The following is a 25,890-nucleotide window of genomic DNA, read 5'->3' as shown; positions in this document are numbered from 1 at the left end:
GATCCAGAAGACTCTGAGCCAGATTATCCCAGAAGCTTAGGAGTCAGAGGGAGGAGGATGAGCAGAGGAGCGCACAGAGAGGCATTTGTGAAGATCAACTTGACTTCATGAGGAGAATGAAGCAGGAGGAGCTGGCTGACTGTCTGCAGAGCAGTAAAAGATTTTGCTAAAGATGAGCTGCCTGGCTGATAAAATGTTTAATAAGAATAAATGTTGCTTCCAAGAGATGGGACACATGGGTATAGTCATTTCTCAGTGGGGCGAAACTGTCATGAAAACAGGAAGTGGTGTTAAAATGTGTTGTTTTGGCGATGGTTCTTTTAGAACATCCAGCGGGAGATTGTACTGCAAACATAAATCTGTCTGAAAAAGAAGTTCCAGTGTGTTTTTGGGAGGGATCACTAAAGCAGGAAACCCAACCCTTTCGAATCAAATGTACACAGAGCTCTAACTCACAGAGAGAGGGACTTCAGAGGCACTGATGAACATGAGGTCAGACAGATTAAAACAGCATCCAGAAAACAGACAGACAAGAAACAACAATCAGAGACAAGAAGACATCTTTAAGTCTCACCTGGAAGAGAATGAACCAATCAGAACAGTGCGGACAAAGGGAGTGCTGGAATTGGGAAAACTGTCTTAACAAACGAATATACCCTGGCTGGGCTGAAGACAAAGCCAACCAGGACATCCAGTTCATATTTCCATTCACTTTCAGAGAGCTGAATGTGCTGAAAGAGGAAAAGTTCAGCTTGGTGGAACTTGTTCATCACTTCTTAATGAAACCAAAGAAGCAGGAATCTGCAGCTTGAAGACTCCAGGTTGTGTTTTCATCTTGATGGTCGGGATGAGTGTCGACTTCCTCTGGACTTCCACAAAACACATCCAACTGACCCTAGAAAGTCCACCTCAGTGGATGTGTCGCGATAAACCCATCAGGGGAAACTGCTTCCCCTGCTCGCCTCTGGATAACCACACGACCTGCAGCAGCCAATCAGATCCCTCCTGACTGTGTTTCCATGGGTGACAGAGGTCAGAGGATTCACCTGACCCACAAAGAGAAGTACTTCAGGAAGAGATCCAGAGATTGAGGAGCGCAGGCCAGCAGGATCATCCCCACATCAAGACATCACAAAGCCTCCACACATGTGCCACATCCCAAGTCTCTGCTGGATCACTGCACAGTTCTGGAGGAGGTGCTGAAAACCAGAGAGGGAGGAGAGCTGCCAAGACCCACGACTGAGATGTACATCCACTTCCTGGTGGTTCAGGCAAAAGTGAGAAGGTCAAGTATGATGGAGAGCTGAGACAGCTCAACATTGGAGTCCAGAGAGCAGGAAATGATTGAGTCCTGGGGAAAACTGGCTTTTGATCAGCTGCACAAAGGAAACCTGATTCTCTATTGAACAGACCTGACAGAAGGTGGCATCGATATCAGGAGCAGCCTCAGTGTACTCAGGAGTGTTTCACACAGATCTTTAAAGAGGAGAGAGGACTGTACAGACAAGGTGTTCTGCGTTCACACCTCTGAGTAGTAGAAGTTTCTGGTCTCTTCATGTCCATCTGACTTCATCAACTCGGACTCAATCGGCTGGAAGTGAAACACCAACCGTCTGGTGTTTGAAATTATTTACACACCAAAACTACAATCTCTCCACCAAGTGCTGTAAAAATGGCTACAAGAGTCACAAATGGACACCTGGACTTGTTCCTCCGCTTCCCTCCTGGGTCTTTCACGGGAGACCAATCAGACTCTCCTAGAGGTTCCTGACACAGAGACGGATTTAGCTCCAGACCTATCGGAAAACTGTTCACTATATAAAGGAGAGGCTCAGTGTGATCTGTCTGCAAGAGAAAAGCATCAATCTGTTCCACTGTCTAATGAATGAAGTGATCGTCTCTGTGGAGGAATCCAACAGTCCTTGAGATCAGGAAGTCTCTCCACAGATAACTGTCTCGGCTCAGTGGTCAGCTCTGGTCTTCATCTTACTGTCATCAGAAGAAGATCTGGATGAGTTGACCTGAAGACAATACTCTCTCAGAGGAGGCTCGTCTGAGGCTGCTGCCAGTGGTCAAAGCCTCCAACAAGCTCTGATAGGAAATAGTTGGTGATCCCTGAGTTTTTAAATATTGTTTGGAATAGAAGAATAGGCTACCACAGATTAAAAATATTTTAAAATTTTAACTGGTTATAGAAAGAGATTTCATTAAAGTTTTGGTTGTGTCTCACTTCAGTGCAACCCCTCTCTCTCGCTTTGTTTTTCTTTTTAACACAAATCTCTGATACCACTGTCCTGATTGTACAGTATGGATGGAAAAACGGGGACTTCAATAATGAAATTGCCTCTAAGGTCCTGTTCTTGTCAGTAACCATATCTAACTGTAAGGCTGCCACACCAGCCGGGTATATATTGCATTAGGTCTGGTGATCTAAACTTTATGCAGGTGTGAGTTTGAATGTTGTCTGTGTCTCTGGAACTAAGGGGAAGAGACTGGTTAATAATTTACAGTAAGTTAGATTTAAGAAAGAGACCAACAGCACTTTACTAAGTAGCACACTTTGTGTTTTGTTTTTGTTTTTTTTAGGCTGAGCAGCTGTAACTGTCAGAGAGCGGCTGTAAAGATTTGTTGTCAGTCGTCAGCTCCCAGTCCTGTAATCTGAGAGAGCTGGACCTGAGTACCAACAGCCTGAATGATTCAGCAGTAAAGTTTCTGTCTGCTTCAGTGAAGAGTCCACACGCCAAACTGAATGTTCTGAGGTCAGATCAATTGTATCGTATTTGGTTTGTTTGTTTTATCAACTGACAAAAAAACAACTTTATTCATGTTCTTTCTTAGCATTTTAGTCATTTCTGTGTTAAAGTGGAGTTTTACTAACCTGATCAGAAGAAGACAATAAGGATCTTAAAATACAGATTAGTTATTGCACGCTGATTACACTTTAACAACAGTCTTTGTTCATGTTTTTATTTTCAGACTTCAATGTCTGTCAACTCTCAGAGGAAAACTGTGAAGCTCTGTCCTTAGTTCTCAGCTCTCAGTCCTCTAGATGAGAGAGCTGGACCTGAGTATAAAAAACCTACAGGTTTCAGGATTGGAAGATTCTGTTTTACTGACTACAAAGTTTAAACTGTGAACTCAATATTTGAGGTCAGATCAAAAGATAATTGTTTTTTCAGAATTAACCAATTAAATGCATTTTATCCAAGTTCATCCATAAAATGTTGTTGATTAGTATCTTAAGTTTTCCCTAGAAAAAATTATCAAGATGGGATTATATTACACAATTCATAACACACCTTAACAGTATTGTTTCATTGATTGTCTTTTATTTCTCAGACTGGTGGCTGTGAACCTCTCAGATAGAAGCTTCGAAGTTCTGTCCTCAGTTCTCCAGTCTCCAGTCCTCTAGTCTGAAGGAGAGTTGGACCTGAGTAACTCTGACCTGCTGGATTCAGGAGTGAAGCTTCTGTCTACTGGACTAAAGCGTTCACAGTGTATAGTGGAAACTCTCAGGTTAGGATTCAAACTTTTCCACAGATTATCATTTAAAATATTAATTATATTACTGCATTAACAGGTTATCTTTTTTGAAGTGAACTTTAATTTACATCTGAGTGGATTATGTCTGTGAAGGTTCTCAGTCATCCAGGTCATCGTAGTCCAGGAGCTTGAAAAGAAAAGTGTCTGGACTTTCTTTAGGTTGCTTGAAGACGTTTCACCTCTCATCCGAGAAGCTTCTTCAGTTCCAGGGTAAAATAGTGGAGAGTCCCAGATTTAAACCTCGTGGAAGTATCCCCACAAGGAGGGACAAAGGACCCCCTGATTGATCCTCTACCTAATCACATGAGCAAAGGTGTGAAAATGGGTGTGGGTCACAATCAGCCAAGGTTTCGGATGAGCTCATTGTGAAACCTAGCCCCACCCTATCATGTGATTTGCTGAGGTCAGATCGCCCAGGGTGTGATTGGGCGTTAAGGCGTCTGGGAAGGGATCACAGAACTCGATTATAGATGGCAGACAGTTGTTGTCGTAACCCACCACCTCTGTTCAAGATGGTTGCTCACAGTGGACATATCCACTGTGAGCAACCCGTTTTCACACATTGGCTCTCGTGATTAGGTAGAGGATCATTAGGGGGTCTATTGTCCCTCTTGGGGGGACACTCCCACAGGGTTTAAATCTGGGACTCTCCTCCATTGGACCCTAGAACTGAAGAAGCTTCTCGGATGAGAGGTGAAACGTCTTCGAGCAACTTAAAGAAGTCAAGACGATTACAGCACCTCAGTCAGAAAATGGGGACACAACATCATCAAAGACCGCACCCACTCACAGCACATACTGTTCACACTCCTAGAGGAATGTGAAAGCAAGGACAACCAGATGAAAAAACAATTTCTATCCAAAGGCCATCAGGGTAGTGAATCACTGACTCATTGCTGAACTGTGAAGATCTTAGACCTTTAAATTTGCGATTTTGAACATTTATATACAATATAATACAACTTCATACAATAAAAAAAAAATTAATATCACATATCCTGAATATCTACTAATGGGACAGTGTTGCCTAACTACTTGCACTGCAAATGCTACATAAGTTTGTTTATTATTTTCTATGCTCAGAGTTAAGTTTATTCTGTATATTAGTTAGTTGAATATCTAGTCGTGAAGGGAACTTGATTAGTAAGAATTTTATTGCTCTGCATAACCACTTGTGTTTTGCGGTGTATATAACAATAAAATTCTTAAATCCTGAATCTTAACATATGTGTAGGTTCAAGTTTTAGAGCTCTAAAGTGCAGCTATCATGTTAGGAACATGTTAGGAATTGACAGTAACACTGAGCACGCAGTTCAAATCTTTATTTTTTACCACTCGCTGCATTCTTGATATTCATGAATTCAGCAGGTTAATGACTGTCTGCAGCATTAATCTCATATTTCCATCTAATGTGTTGAATTTGACTGTTTTATTTGATGTTCTTTATGATCTCTAGCACCAGTTCATCTGTAGGCCATGCTCAGTCCATCCATTTAGTGAAATGAGTGAATGATGTTTAAAGGTTTCAGGTTTCAGAGCTCGTCACAGCACAGAAAAAGCTTTAGTGAAGGTTACAAATGATCTTTTTATGGCCTCTGACAGTGGACTCATCTCTGTGCTTGTCCTGCTAGACCTCAGTGCAGCATTCGATACTGTTGACCATAATATCCTATTAGAGCAATTAGAACATGCTGTAGGTATTACAGGTACTGTGCTGCAGTGGTTTCTATCATATCTATCTAATAGACTCCTGTTTGTGCATGTAAATGGAGAGTCCTCTTCACACACTGAGGTTAATTATGGAGTTCCACAGGGTTCAGTGCTAGGACCAATTCTGTTTACATTATACATGCTTCCCTTAGGCAGCATCATTAGAAGACATAGCATAAATTTTCACTGCTATGCCGATGACACCCAGCTCTATCTGTCCATGAAGCCAGATAACACACACCAATGAGTTAAACTGCAGGAATGTCTTAAAGACATAAAGACCTGGATGGCCGCTAACTTTCTGCTTCTTAATTCAGATAAAACTGAGGTTATTGTACTCGGCCCTGAAATCTTAGAAATATGGTATCTAACCAGATTCTTACTCTGGATGGCATTACCTTGGCCTCCAGTAACGCTGTGAGGAACCTTGGAGTCATTTTTGACCAGGACATGTCCTTCAATGCACATATTAAACAAATATGTAAGACTGCTTTCTTCCATTTGCGCAAAATCTCTAAAATTAGAAATATCCTGTCTCAGAGTGACGCTGAAAAACTAGTTCATGCATTTATTACCTCCAGGCTGGACGACTGTAATTCATTATTATCAGGATGTCCAAAAAACTCCCTGAAAAGCCTTCAGCTAATCCAAAATGCTGCAGCAAGAGTCCTGACAGGGACTAGAAAGAGAGAGCAGATTTCTACTGTTTTGTATTCCCTTCATTGGCTTCCTGTTAAATCCAGAATTGAATTCAAAATCCTGCTCCTCACATACAAGGTCTTAAATAATCAGGCCCCATCTTATCTTAATGACCTTGTAGTACCATATCACCCTATTAGAGCACTTCGCTCTCGCTCTGCAGGCCTACTTGTTGTTCCTAGAGTATTTAAAAGTAGAATGGGAGGCAGAGCCTTCAGTTTTCAGGCCCCTCTTCTGTGGAACCAGCTTCCAGTTTGGATTCGGGAGACAGACACTATCTCTACTTTCAAGATTAGGCTTAAAACTTTCCTTTTTGCTAAAGCATATAGTTAGGGCTGGACCAGGTGATCCTGAATCCTCCCTTGGTTATGCTGCAATAGACGTAGGCTGCCGGGGGATTCCCATGATGCATTGAGTTTTTCCCTTCCAGTCACCTTTCTCACTCACTATGTATTAATAGACCTCTCTGCATTGAATCATATCTGTTATTAACCTCTGTCTCTCTTCCACAGCATGTCTTTTATCCTGTCTTCCTTCTCTCACCCCAACCGGTCGCAGCAGATGGCCGCCCCTCCCTGAGCCTGGTTCTGCTGGAGGTTTCTTCCTGTTAAAAGGGAGTTTTTCCTTCCCACTGTCACCAAAGTGCTTGCTCATAGGGGGTCATATGATTGTTGGGTTTTTCTCTGTATCTATGAAGCGCCTTGAGGCGACTTTTGTTGTGATTTGGCGCTATATAAATAAAATTGAATTGAATTGAATTGAATTGAAAGGTCTCCTTGTTATGTGAGCGTGCACAGATCATGAAGCAGAAAGCCTGAGTTAACAGATAAATGATCTGTTAACCCAGGCTTGGGGCTTTCTCTCTAATATTGTTGGCTGTTACCATACATTGTTAAACAACATGAGATGACTTTAGTTGTGTGTACAGTATTGTCAGTTGTAAAGTTAGATTAAACTGAATTGATGTAAATGGATAGGTGTTATTGTATATGACAAAGAGAAAATGATTGTTGACAGATGGATTGTTGTTTTGTGTGTCTGCAGTCTGTCAGGCTGTCTGATCACAGAGGAAGGCTGTACTTCTCTGGCCTCAGCTCTGAGCTCCAACCCCTCCCATCTGAGAGAGCTGGACCTAAGCTACAATCATCCAGGAGACTCAGGATTGAAGCTGCTGTCGGCTGGACTGAAGGAACCAGGCTGGAGACTGGACACTCTCAGGTATGGAGAGAGTGTCTGATAGAGGAGGAAAAGCTGGAAACATTTCCTGTGTCCTTCACTCACTTCTTGTTTGTTCATAACACATGAACTGATCAATAAGAGATATTCCTGTAGGAGATGTCCATGGAGCACTTCTCCGGGAACAACTTGTAGATATCTCAGTACATTTAGTATTCATCTTTCTATAGAAAGGGTATTAAAATAAGCACTGAATAAAAATAAACAGTGAAAACTGTCAGCTTAGCTTAATCAAAATAAAAATAAAGAAAAAATCATTATTTTACAATCAGAGCTGTGGAAGAAGCTGACAAATAGAGGGAGATGCTTCTCTGCACTTAAACCATACCATACCATAATTTATTTATATAGCACATGGCTGACCAAAGTGCTGTACAGCAGAAATATAATAAATACAATAAGAATAATAAATACAATAAATAAATAACAATAAAATAACAGTGTCAGTGACCCACTAAATCAAAGGCCAGGCAATAAAGTTGAGTTTTTAATCTGGATTTAAAAACCACCACTGATGTAGACTGCCTAATGTGAAGAGGAGGATCGTTCCAAAGATTCGGGGTCCACAATAGAGAAAGCTTGGTCTCCTCTAAGGTTTAGCCATGAGAGCAACAGCTTCTAAGCCATAGGTGTCAAACTCTGGCCCGCGGGCCAAATTTGGCCCGCAGCCTAATTACATTTGGCCCGCGAAGCCATACCTAATTACTATTAGAGCTGGCCTACTGGTATTTTACAGCTAATATATATATTGTTTAGTATTAAGCTTTGCTTGTTCCATATTCAGTTTTTCAGCAAAACGTGTTTGAGTCCATAAGAAGAGATTCATTCTTATATCTGGAGGAATAAATATATTTCAATAAATATTAACTTTAGCCCGCGACTTTGTTCCAGTTTTGAATTTTGGCCCACTGTGTATTTGAGTTTGACACCCCTGTTCTAAGCTGACCGGAGTAAGCGAGGTGGGATATAGGGCGTCAGCAGATCGCACAAATATACAGGTGCCAGACAATTTACGGATTTAAAAAACAGGAAAAGAATTTTAAAATAGATCCTAAATTCAATTGGAAGCCAGTGTAAGGAGGCCAGAAGTGGAGTATTAATCTCAAATTTTCTTTACCAGTTTACCACTTTTACCAATTTTCTTTTAAAAACTGTGCCGCAACAGTTTCAGGTGTGACCGAGTGCCCTGGCCAACCCCCATTAAAAGGAGTTGCAGTAATCCAAGCGTAAGGTTATCAAAGCATTGTTGACAGTTTCGAAGTCATGCCTGTAAAGAAAAGACTCAACCTTCGACAGATGTCTGAGGTGATAGAATGAAGATATCACCACCCCGTGGCCATCAAATCATAGAGCAGTGTAAATTGGGACTGAATAAATCCATGATTTAACATCAGACAATCAAGCAGGAGTCCAATCGAATAAAATGACAGTAAACAGCATCCTCGACATGCAAGTTACAGAAAGAAAATCCATATGATATCACCAAGTCCAATGTGTGACCTTGTTCTTGAGTGGTGCCCTTAACAGACTGAACAAGATTAAAAGAGTTCACTAAGTCCATGAAGTCCTTACCAGGGGCTTCTCTGGGCAAACGACGTGAATATTAAAATCACAAAGTAAAAGGAGATGGTCATACCGTGATGCACAGTCAGCAAGAAAGTCCAAAAAAAAAAAAAAAAAAACTCAGATAAAAAAATCCTGATATGTTATATATCACTGAGTTACAGAAGAATCAGAAAGAAAGGAGGCAGTTATGACTGTTGGCTTGGATACAATGATCAGTCCTGGTGTCTAAACTGCTCCTCCTTTCAGGGTGGAGCCTGCTGGAGTCCGATGGTTGAGACCAGGTCTGAGGAAGTGTAAGTGTGCTTTTAACGTGATTCATGAAAACAAAGCAGCACACATTCAACCATCTTCATCATTCTGATGTCAGGAGCCATCATCAAAGTGTCAATCAATGAACAGATGATGGATCAATAACTGCAGCTGGATTGTGTTTGTTCTCTCCATCAGATTCCTGTCAACTCACAATCGACACAAACACAGTGAACACAAAGCTCCAACTGTCTGACAACAACAGGAATGTGACATGTGTGGAGGAGGTTCAGTCATATCCTGATCATCCAGACAGATTTGATAGTTGGGAACAGCTACTGTGTAGAAATGATCTGACTGGTCGCTGTTACTGGGAGGTCGAGTGGAGAGGAAGGGTTGATATATCAGTGAGTTACAGAACAATCAGAAGGAAAGGAGGCAGTTATGACTGTGTGTTTGGATACAATAATCAGTCCTGGTGTCTAAACTGCTCTGGGGATGGTCCACAATTTGCCAGGCATAATAGTATGAAAGGACGCATCTCCTCCATCTCCTCCTCCTCTGTCTCTAACAGAGCAGCAGTGTATGTGGACTGTCCTGCTGGCACTCTGTCCTTCTACAGAGTCTCCTCTGACACTCTGATCCACCTCCACACCTTCAACACCACATTCACTCAAACTCTTTATCCTGGGTTTTGGTTCTATCCTGGTTCCTCAGTGTCTCTGTGCTGAGTGGAGTGTAAAGAGTGTCCTCCTGTTAGAGAAACACTCTGACTGTTGAACAGATAGTTCAGTCTGTACATGTCTGTCTCTTTCACTCACAAACACGTTTTCAGATTCATGGATTCAATCAGTTGATGTTTGAAACTGTTTTAAATGATTCCTTGTAAACTTCTTCCTCTTCAGTCCTTTAAAGATGGAAGCTCCCATTATTCCAGGATCCACATGTTGTTTTTCTGAAAATATTGGCTCAATAGTTTTGAATGCAGTTCTAAGCAGAATCTGATTGTATTGAGGGAATGCATGTAGCTTATCTAATAAACAGCAAAGGCTTCAATCCTCATTTGAAACTAGTCTTGTGTTTTTCCCATGTTGATCAAGAACATGGTGCAGGATGTTGGTAACAGCTTGGTTCTCAATCTCTTAGAAACATGTAAATATGTGTGTATAGCACTGCATATGTTGGGTATCACTTTAGTTTGTATGAAACTATTAGAAACTGATTCATTGTCTCTGTGAAGGTTCTCAGTCATCCAGGTCATCGTAGTCTAGGATGCGTGGAAAGAAAAGAGTCTGGACTATTTAAGTTGCTTGAAGGCGTTTCACCTCTCATCCGAGAAGCTTCTTCAGTTCGAGGTTAAATGGTGGAGAGTCCCAGATTTAAACCCTGTGGGAGTGTCCCCCCAGAGAGGGACAATAGACATTAATCACACTAATCACATGAGCCAAGGTGTGAAAACAGGTTGCTCACAGTGGATACGTCCACTGTGAGCCACCATCTTTGAACAGAGGTGGTGGGTTACGACAACAACTGTCTGCCATCTATAATCCAGTTCTGTGATCCCTTCCTAGATGCCTTAACGCCCACTCACACCCTGGGCGATCTGACCTCAGCAAATCACATGATAGGGTGGGGCCAGGTTTCACAATGAGCTCACCCGAAACCTTGGCTGATTGTGACCCACACCCATTTTCACGCCTTGGCTCGTGTGATTGTGATTGATTGATTATTAGTTGAAGTTCATAATGGAGTAAAAAGATGCAGTTAAAAGTTACTCAATGTATTATTTAATTTCTTTCAAATATGTAAATTTATAAACAAGGGTAAAAGAAGTCCCATTAAGACACAGGTGTCAAACTCTGGCCCACGGGCCAAATTTGGCCCGCAGCTTAATTACATTTGGCCCGCGAAGCCATACCAAATTACTATTAGAGCTGGCCTACTGGTATTATACAGCTAATATATATATCGTTTAGTATTAACCTTTGCTTGTTCCATATTCAGTTTTTCAGCGAAATTTGTTTGAGTCCATAAGAAAAGATTCATTCTTATATCTGGAGGAAGATTTTTTTTCCAATAAATATTAATGTTAGACCGCGACTTTGTTCCAGTTTTGAATTTTGGCCCACTGTGTATTTGAGTTTGACACCCCTGCATTAAGAGATGTAATGTAACACAGGCTAAAACAGTTAAAAGAGTTCATGACTATGTTCAACCGGATAACAATCCTTAATGTGACTACAACCTGTGTAAAATTCAATCTGTGATCTACTTGTCGAGCCTGGGGAATAATCCTTGTGATTCAGTGATCATGATTGATTCGTTATGCCTGACGTTGCGGGAGGGGGAGCTCTTGCCACGATGCCTCATTTGCAATGAAGCTGCTGAAAGAGAAGCATCATGTCTGAGCATCATCATTGACTTATCCCCTTTTCAGGTAAGAATTGAGCAATTCTGCTTTTGAACTTTACAAATATGTATGTTGAGCTGTACTGACCGTGTTTCCAAATGTACCAAGAGGGTACTAGGAATATTTAGATGATTTGTGTTAACTGTGTTGTCAGGATAAGCTATAAGCAGCAAGCTAAGCTAAGCCCTCTGTTGGTGGCTAGTATGGAGCACTATTGTGCCAGACTGTGTATGAAACATACAGCATTGTGTGCATTTTGCATTTGATCTGGACAAAGAACATGTTTATTTTGTGTGAAGGGACAAATCAACATCAAACTCAACACAACATCAAACTTTATTTATAGAGCACATTTAAAAACCAGCGGTATACCAAAGTGCTTAACATAAAAGACAGAAAAGTAACATGAGTATTATAAGGCCTCAGCAAAGTATCAAATATACTCAGAGGTCATTGCCACTAATACACAGGGGTAGTATAAAATGCATATTAGTATTTTTATATGAATATTTTGTTTATTTTCTATACATTTAAGTTTAATGATCTAAGTTTGCTTATTGATTCATAAGCTGTTTTTGTAAATTCTTACATTCAATTTATTCTGTAACTTAAAGGAAAGGAAAGAAGACGGTCTTGAGATATATTGTCTTACAACTAACAGAGACTGTACATCGTTGTTAAGATTTTAATACTTTTGTATGTATGTTTATATTTCTGAGTCATTCGCAATGAAGCTGCTGAAAGAGAAGCATCATGTCTGAGTGTCATCATTGACTTATCCCCTTTTCAGGGTGTAACATGATTAGGTAGGGGGTCATCAGAATCAGAATCAGAATCAGAAAGGGTTTTATTGCCAAATGTTGAGCAGGTTTACAACATCAGGAAATTGCTGCGGTGCTTCAGTGCAAACATACTGTCATCAGGGGGTCGTTTTGTCCCTCTTTGGGGGTATACTCCACCATTTGACCTTAGAACTGAAGAAGAGGTGAAACGTCTTCAAGCAACTTAGAGAAGTCCAGACGCTTTTCTTTCCAAGCTCCTTAGACAAGGTTGAAAATGGTTTATCTTTTCATTCTTTCCTAACCTGGAAGCAACATGAGGCAGCTCGTGTATCAATGTTACCAAACGAAGGCGTCTAGCCTGGATATCAGCTGTGAAATGAGCTGATATCCAGTTCTCTTCCATCTCCAAATATCTGTTGGTGCTCCAGACATTTTCATTCCGGTAAGTTCTAAATATGTTCATATCACTCTTTATAGCCTAATAGTTTTATTTTCGATGTGCTCTGAGGTCATAGCAAATTAGAACAAACATCCTAATGAGTGATTTTGCAGAACTACCTTCTATTTATAGAGTTGCTAATTATTTGGCATTATTGCAGCAAACCAGCCTATGGAATGGATGAAACACACCGTGACTGGGTTCCAGCGCTACACAAGCTCCTTAGACCAAGCTGATTCTGTCACGGTCTGGGTGGCAGACCGTGGGGGATGTTGGAGAAAAGGACCCAAACGCTGGACTTATTGGAATGAGCAGTGGGTTTATTTACAGTGAGGTAAATGTACACCACACAATAAATCTCCAAAGTGCTCCCTCGACTCCCGTGACGTGTCTTCTCCTAAGTGCTGGTATTTCGTGCTCTCTGCCCCTGTGCCTTCGCACACCCCGTGTGTCTTGCAGTCCTGTGTTCCGCTGTCCTCCTGAGGAAAAACAACAGACACAGCCGTTATGGCACCAACTCCAGCAGGCATACACTGAACCACACTTTAAACACTGACATGGAGTCTAACTCAACGATCCTGCGCCGGAGGAAGCTCCATCGCTCTGTTAAGTAGCTCCCTCGACGAGCCTGATCAGAAGCAGGTGTGTGAGAACCTAGGTGTGACCGGCAGCCGGCAGGGCCACGCCCATCAGCCCTGCAGGTGGCTGTCCTTCGTCCTTCAGCCACACCCGCAGACACCCACACCTACACACACACCAGCATGGAACACAAGAGCACAGTGCAGCAAACATACATCCAATACAATAATAACAATAATAATAACAATAACAATAATAATAATGGTCCACACTGTTCACGGAACCAGGTCCGTGACAGATTCATTGTTTTTCATGCAGCTCTAATTTGATAAAACACTGCATCAAAAACAAAGAGAAAGTGATGTCACATCCGTTTATGTCCACACAATTAGAAGAATAATTTGGACATGTGTGAAGAACTCTAACCAAGAGAGCAAACCAAAACAAGAAAGCAATGTCAAACAGATCCTTCCAACAGACAATTTCCATGACTGGAACTGTTCAATCTAAAAATCCTACATTTGTATGGGTCACAAGCACATCAGCAGCAGTCATTATTTGAATCCCTTTAAATGTGTTGTTTGATTGAATAAGTCATATTAAACAGTGATTTAGATCAATAATATAATACTTTAGTGTTGTTAGCTTCATTGGAAACTTGCACACAGCTGTGAATGTGGGAGTGAGTGTGAATGGTTGTCTGTGTCTACGTGTCAGCCCTGCCACAGACTGGCCACCTGTCCAGGGTGGACCCCGCCTCTCGCCCTAACACAGCCTGGATAGGCTCCACCCCCCACGACCCTGATAAGGATAAGCAGAAGTGACTGGATGGATGGATATAACAAGGTTATAAGAAACATGGAACATGACAAGGTGCTGTAGTCCAGTCTATGTTGTGTCACAACAGAGACTGGACGTACGGCACCTTGGTCCAGGTTCCATGTGTTCTTATACCGTGTTATAGCCATCCATCCAGTCACTTCTGCTTATAACTTATCAGGGTCGTGGGGAGTGGAGCCTATCCAGGCTGTGTTAGGGCGAGAGGCTGGGTCCACCCTGGACAGGTGGCCAGTCTGTGGCGAGGCTGACACGTAGACACAGACACCAGTCACACTCACTCCCACATTCACGCTGTGTGCAAGTTTCCAATGAAGCTAACAAAAGCTAAAGGTATTATATTATTGATCTAAATCACGTGTTGTAATATGACTTATTCAATTACAAAAACAACATTTAAGGGATTCAATAGATGACTGCTGCTAGATGTGCTTGTGAACAAATACAAATGTAGGATTTTTAGATGGAACAGTGCCAGTCATGGAAATTGTCTGTTGGAAGGATTGGTTGACATTGCTATCTTGGTTGGTTGGCTCCCTTGGGTAGAGTGCTTCACACATGTCCAAATTATTCGTCTATTGTGTGGACATAACGGATGGGACATCACTTCTCTGTGTTGTTGATGCAGTGTTTTATCAAAAGTAGAGCTGCATGAAAGAACATGAATCTGTCACGGACCTGGTTCCGTGAACAGTGTGGACGGGCATTATTATTATTATTATTGTAATGAGGATTGTTATTATTGTATTGGATGTATGTTTTGCTGCAGCTGTGCTCTTGTGTTCATGCTGGTGTGTGGGTAGGTGTGGGGTGTGCGGGTGTGGCTGAGGAACGAAGGACACCACATGCAAGTAGGGGGGGGGGGGGGGGGGGGGGGGGGGGGGGGGGGGGGGGGGGGCTGATGGGACGTGGCCCTGCCGGCTGCCGGTCACACCTAGGTTCTCACAGCACCTGCGTCTGATCAGGCTAGTCGAGGGAGCTCGTAACAGAGCGATGGAAGCTGCCTCGGCGCAGGATCGTTGGTGAGACTCCATGTCAGTGTTAAAGTAGGGGTTCTTGTAGGCCGGCTGGAGTTGGTGCCATAACGCTGTGTCTGTTGTGTTTCCCTCAGGAGACAGCAGGAACACAGGACTGGCCAAGGACACACGGGGTGTGGGCGAAGGCACAGGGGCAAGAGCACGAAATACCAGCACTTAGGAGAAGACACGTCACGGGAGTCGAGGGAGCACTTTGGAGATTTAGTGTGGTGGTGTACATTTACCTCACTGTAAATTAACCCAACTGCTCATTCCAATAAGTCCAGCGTTTGGGTCCGTTTTTCTCCAACATCCCCCACGGTCTGCACCCAGGCGGTAGACCGTGACAGAATCAGCTTGGTCCTAGAGCGGTGTAGCGCTGGAACCCAGTACACAGGTGTGTTTCATCCAGTTCCAGAGGCTGGTTGGCTGGCAATAATGCCAAATAATTACAACTCTGATAATAGAGAGGTGTTTCTGCAAAATACCCTCATTCGGATGTTTGTTCTAATTTGCTATGGACCTCCGCGCACCTCGAACACTAACACTGAATTACGGCTATAAAGAGTGAGATGACCATATTTAGAACTGTCCCGGAAATGAAAATGTCTGAGCACCAACAGATATTTGAGATGGAAAGAGAACTGGGATATCAGCTCAAGGTCCACAGCTGATATCCAGGCTAGACGCCTTCGTTTGTAAGCTTGATACACGAGCTGCCTCATGTGGCTTCCAGGTGAGGAAAGAAATGAAAAGATAACCAGTTTCAACCTTGTCTAAGGAGCTTGGAAAGGAAAAGCGTCTGGCTTCGCTAAGTTGCTTGAAGACGTTTCAACTCTCTTCAGTGCGAAGGCAAATGTGGGAGTATACCCCCAAAGAGGACGAAAACGACCCCCGGATGACATAAATGTGTGCCACTGAAGCCCGCAGCAATTTCCTGAATGTGGTAAACCTCTCAACATTTGGCAATAAAACGCCGTTCTGATTCTGATTCTGATTCTGATGACACCGCCTACCTAATCATGTTACACCCGGAAAAGGGGATAAGTCAATGATGACAGCTAAAGACATGAGGCTTCTCTTGCAAGCAGCTCATTGCGATGACTCGTAAAAAAGAAGAAATAAAACATACATACAAAATGGATTAAAATCTTAACAACGTGTGGACAGTCGCTGTTAGGTGTAAGACAATATATCTCAAGACCGTCTTCTTTCCTTTCCTGGAAGTTCAGAATAAATTGAATGTAAAATTATACAAAAACGCTGATGGGATCATAAGCAAACTTAGATCATTAAAGCTAAATGGATAGAAAAATAAACAAAATATTCATAGAAAAATACTAATATGCATTTTATACTACCCCTGTGTATGGTGGCAAATGACCTCTGAGTAATATTTGATACTGTGCTGAGCGCTTATAAGACTGCAGTGTTACTTTTCTGTCTTTTAGATGTTAAGCACTTATGGATACACGCTGGTTTTTAGAATGTTGTCTATAAATAAAGTTTGATGTTTGTGTTGAGTTTGTGTTATTTGTCCCTTCACACAAAATAAACATGTTCTTTGTCCAGATCAAGCAATGCAAATGCACACAATGCTGTATGTTTTCATACACAAGTCGGGCACAATAGTGCGCGCCATACTAGCCACCAACAGAGGGCTTGCTTAGCTTGCTGCTTATAGCTTATCCCAGGGGAAGAAAAAGAGGGGGGGGGGAGAGGGGAGGGGGAAGGGGGGGGGGGGGGGGGGGGGGGGGGGGTGACAACACAGTTAACACAAATCATCTAAATAGTCTAGTACCCTCTTGGGAAATTTGGAAACACGGTCAAGTAACAGCTGCAACATACATATTTCAAAGTTCAAAAGGCAGAAATTGCTCAATTCTTACCTGAAAGGGAATCAATGATGATGCTTCAGACATGAATGGCAGTATCTTTCAGGGCAGCTTCATTGACAAATGAGGCATCGTGGGCAAGAGCTCCCACCTCCCAGGCAACGTCAGGCATAAAGAATCCAATCATGAGTCAGGAATCACGGATTATTCCCCAGGCTCGACAAGTTAGATCACAGATTGATTTACACAGGTTAGTAGTCACATTAAGGATTGGTACGGTTGAACATAGGGTCATGAACTCTTTTAACTGTTTTGCCTGGTTACAATGACAACCCCTCTCTTGCAGGGGTGTCAAACTCAAATACACAGTGGGCCAAATTCAACTGGAAACAAAGGCGCGGTCTAACATTAAGATTGTTTTGTGGGAAAAAAAAAAAAAGCTTCCTACCAATATAAGAATGGAAATCTGTTCTTATGGACTCAAACAAATTTCTCTGAAAACACTGAATATGGAACAAGCAAAGGTTAATACGAAACGAGATATATCTTAAGCTGTATAATAGCCAGTAGGCCAGCTCTAATAGTAATTTGGGGAGGGCTTCGGGGTGCCAAATGTAATTAAGCTGCGGCCAAATTGGCCCGTGGCCAGAGTTTGGACACCTGTGTCTTAAATGGAATTCTTGTACCCCCGTGTGTATAAATTTACATATTTGAAAGAAATTAAAATAATACATTGAGTAACTTTTAACTGCGATCTTTTTACTCATTATGAACTTCAACTATAATCAATCAAGTCACAATCACACGAGGCAAGGCTGAAAATGGGGTGTGGGTCACAATCGCGCAAGGTTTCGGTGAGCTCAGTGTGGAAAACCTGGCCCCACCCTAGCATGTATTTGGGGCTGAAGGTCCGATCGCCACAGGTGGAGAGTGGGCGTTAAGGAATTCTAGGAAGGGATCACAGAACGGGATTATAGATGGCAGACAGTTGTTGTCGTAACCCACCAACCTGTTTCAAAGATGGTGGATCAACAGTGGACGTATAACACTGTGAGCACCTGTTTTTCACACCTTGGCTCATGTGATTAGTGTGATTAATGTTCTATGTCCGATCTCTGGGGGGGACACTCCCACAGGGTTTAAATTGGGACTATCCACCGTTTAAACGCGAACTGAAGGAAGCTTCTCGGAATGAGAGGTGAACGGCCTTCAGCAACTTAAATAGTCCAGACTCTTTTCTTTCCACGCATCCTAGACTACGATGACCTGGATGACTGAGAACCTTCACAGAGACAATGAATCAGTTTCTAATAGTTTCATACAAACTAAAGTGATACCCAACATATGCAGTGCTATACACACATATTTACATGTTTCTAAGAGATTGAGAACCAAGCTGTTACCAACATCCTGCACCATGTTCTTGATCAACATTGGAAAAACACAAGACTACTTTCAAAATGAGGATTGAAGCCTTTGCTGTTTATTAGATAAGCTACATGCATTCCCTCAATACAATCAGATTCTGCTTAGAACTGCATTCAAAACTATTGAGCCAATATTTTCAGAAAAAACAACATGTGGATCCTGGAATAATGGGAGCTTCCATCTTTAAAGGACTGAAGAGGAAGAAGTTTACAAGGAATCATTTAAAACAGTTTCAAACATCAACTGATTGAATCCATGAATCTGAAAACGTGTTTGTGAGTGAAAGAGACAGACATGTACAGACTGAACTATCTGTTCAACAGTCAGAGTGTTTCTCTAACAGGAGGACACTCTTTACACTCCACTCAGCACAGAGTCACTGAGGAACCAGGATAGAACCAAAACCCAGGATAAAGAGTTTGAGTGAATGTGGTGTTGAAGGTGTGGAGGTGGATCAGAGTGTCAGAGGAGACTCTGTAGAAGGACAGTAGTGCCAGCAGGACAGTCCACATACACTGCTGCTCTGTTAGAGACAGAGGAGGAGGAGATGGAGGAGATGCGTCCTTTCATACTATTATGCCTGGCAAATTGTGGACCATCCCCAGAGCAGTTTAGACACCAGGACTGATTATTGTATCCAAACACACAGTCATAACTGCCTCCTTTCCTTCTGATTGTTCTGTAACTCACTGATATATCAACCCTTCCTCTCCACTCGACCTCCCAGTAACAGCGACCAGTCAGATCATTTCTACACAGTAGCTGTTCCCAACTATCAAATCTGTCTGGATGATCAGGATATGACTGAACCTCCTCCACACATGTCACATTCCTGTTGTTGTCAGACAGTTGGAGCTTTGTGTTCACTGTGTTTGTGTCGATTGTGAGTTGACAGGAATCTGATGGAGAGAACAAACACAATCCAGCTGCAGTTATTGATCCATCATCTGTTCATTGATTGACACTTTGATGATGGCTCCTGACATCAGAATGATGAAGATGGTTGAATGTGTGCTGCTTTGTTTTCATGAATCACGTTAAAAGCACACTTACACTTCCTCAGACCTGGTCTCAACCATCGGACTCCAGCAGGCTCCACCCTGAAAGGAGGAGCAGTTTAGACACCAGGACTGATCATTGTATCCAAGCCAACAGTCATAACTGCCTCCTTTCTTTCTGATTCTTCTGTAACTCAGTGATATATAACATATCAGGATTTTTTTATCTGAGTTTTTTTTTTTTTTTTTTTGGACTTTCTTGCTGACTGTGCATCACGGTATGACCATCTCCTTTTACTTTGTGATTTTAATATTCACGTCGTTTGCCCAGAGAAGCCCCTGGTAAGGACTTCATGGACTTAGTGAACTCTTTTAATCTTGTTCAGTCTGTTAAGGGCACCACTCAAGAACAAGGTCACACATTGGACTTGGTGATATCATATGGATTTTCTTTCTGTAACTTGCATGTCGAGGATGCTGTTTACTGTCATTTTATTCGATTGGACTCCTGCTTGATTGTCTGATGTTAAATCATGGATTTATTCAGTCCCAATTTACACTGCTCTATGATTTGATGGCCACGGGGTGGTGATATCTTCATTCTATCACCTCAGACATCTGTCGAAGGTTGAGTCTTTTCTTTACAGGCATGACTTCGAAACTGTCAACAATGCTTTGATAACCTTACGCTTGGATTACTGCAACTCCTTTTAATGGGGGTTGGCCAGGGCACTCGGTCACACCTGAAACTGTTGCGGCACAGTTTTTAAAAGAAAATTGGTAAAAGTGGTAAACTGGTAAAGAAAATTTGAGATTAATACTCCACTTCTGGCCTCCTTACACTGGCTTCCAATTGAATTTAGGATCTATTTTAAAATTCTTTTCCTGTTTTTTAAATCCGTAAATTGTCTGGCACCTGTATATTTGTGCGATCTGCTGACGCCCTATATCCCACCTCGCTTACTCCGGTCAGCTTAGAACAGGGGTGTCAAACTCAAATACACAGTGGGCCAAAATTCAAAACTGGAACAAAGTCGCGGGCTAAAGTTAATATTTATTGAAATATATTTATTCCTCCAGATATAAGAATGAATCTCTTCTTATGGACTCAAACACGTTTTGCTGAAAAACTGAATATGGAACAAGCAAAGCTTAATACTAAACAATATATATATTAGCTGTAAAATACCAGTAGGCCAGCTCTAATAGTAATTAGGTATGGCTTCGCGGGCCAAATGTAATTAGGCTGCGGGCCAAATTTGGCCCGCGGGCCAGAGTTTGACACCTATGGCTTAGAAGCTGTTGCTCTCATGGCTAAACCTTAGAGGAGACCAAGCTTTCTCTATTGTGGACCCCGAATCTTTGGAACGATCCTCCTCTTCACATTAGGCAGTCTACATCAGTGGTGGTTTTTAAATCCAGATTAAAAACTCAACTTTATTGCCTGGCCTTTGATTTAGTGGGTCACTGACACTGTTATTTTATTGTTATTTATTTATTGTATTTATTATTCTTATTGTATTTATTATATTTCTGCTGTACAGCACTTTGGTCAGCCATGTGCTATATAAATAAATTATGGTATGGTATGGTTTTAAGTGCAGAGAAGCATCTCCCTCTATTTGTCAGCTTCTTCCACAGCTCTGATTGTAAAATAATGATTTTTTCTTTATTTTTATTTTGATTAAGCTAAGCTGACAGTTTTCACTGTTTATTTTTATTCAGTGCTTATTTTAATACCCTTTCTATAGAAAGATGAATACTAAATGTACTGAGATATCTACAAGTTGTTCCCGGAGAAGTGCTCCATGGACATCTCCTACAGGAATATCTCTTATTGATCAGTTCATGTGTTATGAACAAACAAGAAGTGAGTGAAGGACACAGGAAATGTTTCCAGCTTTTCCTCCTCTATCAGACACTCTCTCCATACCTGAGAGTGTCCAGTCTCCAGCCTGGTTCCTTCAGTCCAGCCGACAGCAGCTTCAATCCTGAGTCTCCTGGATGATTGTAGCTTAGGTCCAGCTCTCTCAGATGGGAGGGGTTGGAGCTCAGAGCTGAGGCCAGAGAAGTACAGCCTTCCTCTGTGATCAGACAGCCTGACAGACTGCAGACACACAAAACAACAATCCATCTGTCAACAATCATTTTCTCTTTGTCATATACAATAACACCTATCCATTTACATCAATTCAGTTTAATCTAACTTTACAACTGACAATACTGTACACACAACTAAAGTCATCTCATGTTGTTTAACAATGTATGGTAACAGCCAACAATATTAGAGAGAAAGCCCCAAGCCTGGGTTAACAGATCATTTATCTGTTAACTCAGGCTTTCTGCTTCATGATCTGTGCACGCTCACATAACAAGGAGACCTTTCAATTCAATTCAATTCAATTCAATTTTATTTATATAGCGCCAAATCACAACAAAAGTCGCCTCAAGGCGCTTCATAGATACAGAGAAAAACCCAACAATCATATGACCCCCTATGAGCAAGCACTTTGGTGACAGTGGGAAGGAAAAACTCCCTTTTAACAGGAAGAAACCTCCAGCAGAACCAGGCTCAGGGAGGGGCGGCCATCTGCTGCGACCGGTTGGGGTGAGAGAAGGAAGACAGGATAAAAGACATGCTGTGGAAGAGAGACAGAGGTTAATAACAGATATGATTCAATGCAGAGAGGTCTATTAATACATAGTGAGTGAGAAAGGTGACTGGAAGGGAAAAACTCAATGCATCATGGGAATCCCCCGGCAGCCTACGTCTATTGCAGCATAACCAAGGGAGGATTCAGGATCACCTGGTCCAGCCCTAACTATATGCTTTAGCAAAAAGGAAAGTTTTAAGCCTAATCTTGAAAGTAGAGATAGTGTCTGTCTCCCGAATCCAAACTGGAAGCTGGTTCCACAGAAGAGGGGCCTGAAAACTGAAGGCTCTGCCTCCCATTCTACTTTTAAATACTCTAGGAACAACAAGTAGGCCTGCAGAGCGAGAGCGAAGTGCTCTAATAGGGTGATATGGTACTACAAGGTCATTAAGATAAGATGGGGCCTGATTATTTAAGACCTTGTATGTGAGGAGCAGGATTTTGAATTCAATTCTGGATTTAACAGGAAGCCAATGAAGGGAATACAAAACAGTAGAAATCTGCTCTCTCTTTCTAGTCCCTGTCAGGACTCTTGCTGCAGCATTTTGGATTAGCTGAAGGCTTTTCAGGGAGTTTTTTGGACATCCTGATAATAATGAATTACAGTCGTCCAGCCTGGAGGTAATAAATGCATGAACTAGTTTTTCAGCGTCACTCTGAGACAGGATATTTCTAATTTTAGAGATGTTGCGCAAATGGAAGAAAGCAGTCTTACATATTTGTTTAATATGTGCATTGAAGGACATGTCCTGGTCAAAAATGACTCCAAGGTTCCTCACAGCGTTACTGGAGGCCAAGGTAATGCCATCCAGAGTAAGAATCTGGTTAGATACCATATTTCTAAGATTTTCAGGGCCGAGTACAATAACCTCAGTTTTATCTGAATTAAGAAGCAGAAAGTTAGCGGCCATCCAGGTCTTTATGTCTTTAAGACATTCCTGCAGTTTAACTCATTGGTGTGTGTTATCTGGCTTCATGGACAGATAGAGCTGGGTGTCATCGGCATAGCAGTGAAAATTTATGCTATGTCTTCTAATGATGCTGCCTAAGGGAAGCATGTATAATGTAAACAGAATTGGTCCTAGCACTGAACCCTGTGGAACTCCATAATTAACCTCAGTGTGTGAAGAGGACTCTCCATTTACATGCACAAACAGGAGTCTATTAGATAGATATGATAGAAACCACTGCAGCACAGTACCTGTAATACCTACAGCATGTTCTAATTGCTCTAATAGGATATTATGGTCAACAGTATCGAATGCTGCACTGAGGTCTAGCAGGACAAGCACAGAGATGAGTCCACTGTCAGAGGCCATAAAAAGATCATTTGTAACCTTCACTAAAGCTTTTTCTGTGCTGTGACGAGCTCTGAAACCTGAAACCTTTAAACATCATTCACTCATTTCACTAAATGGATGGACTGAGCATGGCCTACAGATGAACTGGTGCTAGAGATCATAAAGAACATCAAATAAAACAGTCAAATTCAACACATTAGATGGAAATATGAGATTAATGCTGCAGACAGTCATTAACCTGCTGAATTCATTGAATATCAAGAATGCAGCGAGTGGTAAAAAATAAAGATTTGAACTGCGTGCTCAGTGTTACTGTCAATTCCTAACATGTTCCTAACATGATAGCTGCACTTTAGAGCTCTAAAACTTGAACCTACACATATGTTAAGATTCAGGATTAAGAATTTTATTGTTATATACACCGCAAAACACAAGTGGTTATGCAGAGCAATAAAATTCTTACTAATCAAGTTCCCTTCACGACTAGATATTCAACTAACTAATATACAGAATAAACTTAACTCTGAGCATAGAAAATAATAAACAAACTTATGTAGCATTTGCAGTGCAAGTAGTTAGGCAACACTGTCCCATTAGTAGATATTCAGGATATGTGATATTAATTTTTTTTTTATTGTATGAAGTTGTATTATATTGTATATAAATGTTCAAATCGCAAATTTAAAGGTCTAAGATCTTCACAGTTCAGCAATGAGTCAGTGATTCACTACCCTGATGGCCTTTGGATAGAAATTGTTTTTTCATCTGGTTGTCCTTGCTTTCACATTCCTCTAGGAGTGTGAACAGTATGTGCTGTGAGTGGGTGCGGTCTTTGATGATGTTGTGTCCCCATTTTCTGACTGAGGTGCTGTAATCGTCTTGACTTCTTTAAGTTGCTCGAAGACGTTTCACCTCTCATCCGAGAAGCTTCTTCAGTTCTAGGGTCCAATGGAGGAGAGTCCCAGATTTAAACCCTGTGGGAGTGTCCCCCCAAGAGGGACAATAGACCCCCTAATGATCCTCTACCTAATCACGAGAGCCAATGTGTGAAAACGGGTTGCTCACAGTGGATATGTCCACTGTGAGCAACCATCTTTGAACAGAGGTGGTGGGTTACGACAACAACTGTCTGCCATCTATAATCGAGTTCTGTGATCCCTTCCCAGACGCCTTAACGCCCAATCACACCCTGGGCGATCTGACCTCAGCAAATCACATGATAGGGTGGGGCTAGGTTTCACAATGAGCTCATCCGAAACCTTGGCTGATTGTGACCCACACCCATTTTCACACCTTTGCTCATGTGATTAGGTAGAGGATCATCAGGGGGTCCTTTGTCCCTCCTTGTGGGGATACTTCCACGAGGTTTAAATCTGGGACTCTCCACTATTTTACCCTGGAACTGAAGAAGCTTCTCGGATGAGAGGTGAAACGTCTTCAAGCAACCTAAAGAAGTCCAGACACTTTTCTTTTCAAGCTCCTTGGACTACGATGACCTGGATGACTGAGAACCTTCACAGACATAATCCACTCAGATGTAAATTAAAGTTCACTTCAAAAAGATAACCTGTTAATGCAGTAATATAATTAATATTTTAAATGATAATCTGTGGAAAAGTTTGAATCCTAACCTGAGAGTTTCCACTATACACTGTGAACGCTTTAGTCCAGTAGACAGAAGCTTCACTCCTGAATCCAGCAGGTCAGAGTTACTCAGGTCCAACTCTCTCAGACTAGAGGACTGGGAGCTGAGAACTGAGGACAGAACTTCGAAGCTTCTATCTGAGAGGTTACAGCCACTCAGTCTGAGAAATAAAAGACAATCAATGAAACAATACTGTAAGGTGTGTTAATAGATTGTGTAATATTAAATCCCATCTTGATAATTTTTCTTAAGGGAAAACTTAAGATACTAATCAACAACATTTTATGGATGAACTTGGATAAAATGCATTTAATTGGTTAATTCTGAAAAAACAAATTATCTTTTGATCTGACCTCAAAGTATTGAGTTCACAGTTTAAACTTTGTAGTCCAGTAAACAGAATCTTCAATCCTGAAACCTGTAGGTTTTTTATACTCAGGTCCAGCTCTCTCAGACTAGAGGACTGAGAGCTGAGAACTGAGGACAGAGCTTCACAGTTTTCCAATGAGAGTTCACAGACATTGAGTCTGAAAATAAAAACATGAACAAAGACTGTTGTTAAAGTGTGATCAGGGTTCAATAACTAATCCTGTATTTTAAAGAATCCTTATTGTCTTCTTCTGATCAGGTTAGTAAAACTCCACTTTAACACAGAAATGACTAAAAATGCTAAGAAAGAACAATGAATAAAAGTTGTTTAATTTTGTCAGTTGATAAAAACAAACAAACCAAATACAGAATACAAATTGATCTGACCTCAGAACATTCAGTTTGGCGTGTGGACTCTTCACTGAAGCAGACAGAAACTTTACTGCTGAATCATTCAGGCTGTTGGTACTCAGGTCCAGCTCTCTCAGATTACAGGACTGGGAGCTGACGACTGACAACAAATCTTTACAGCCGCTCTCTGACAGGTTACAGCTGCTCAGCCTAAAAAAAACAAAACAAAAAACAAACAAAGTG

The 25,890-nt window shown here is 41.6% G+C and overlaps 2 long non-coding RNA genes across 2 annotated transcripts; one reads left to right on the top strand and one right to left on the bottom strand.

Annotated features, from left to right (window-relative positions):
• Nucleotides 1-721: 721 nt before the first annotated feature.
• Nucleotides 722-4,326, bottom strand: LOC120743590. The gene is made up of 4 exons (XR_005698239.1): nt 4,093-4,326; nt 3,296-3,299; nt 1,524-1,527; nt 722-731 (listed from the first exon to the last, which is right to left on the bottom strand). It is a non-coding gene; the product is annotated as an uncharacterized LOC120743590 (long non-coding RNA).
• On the top strand, nt 3,402-9,052 carry LOC120743589. Its single transcript, XR_005698238.1, has 3 exons — nt 3,402-3,516; nt 6,997-7,170; nt 9,001-9,052. It is a non-coding gene; the product is annotated as an uncharacterized LOC120743589 (long non-coding RNA).
• Nucleotides 9,053-25,890: the final 16,838 nt, after the last annotated feature.

Source organism: Simochromis diagramma, unplaced genomic scaffold (assembly GCF_900408965.1).
Source record: "Simochromis diagramma unplaced genomic scaffold, fSimDia1.1 OVJJ01000217.1, whole genome shotgun sequence".
NCBI classification, from domain to species: Eukaryota; Metazoa; Chordata; class Actinopteri; order Cichliformes; family Cichlidae; genus Simochromis; species Simochromis diagramma.
The sequence above is the reverse complement of the archived record's forward strand: the minus strand, read 5'-3'. Positions and strand labels throughout refer to the sequence as shown.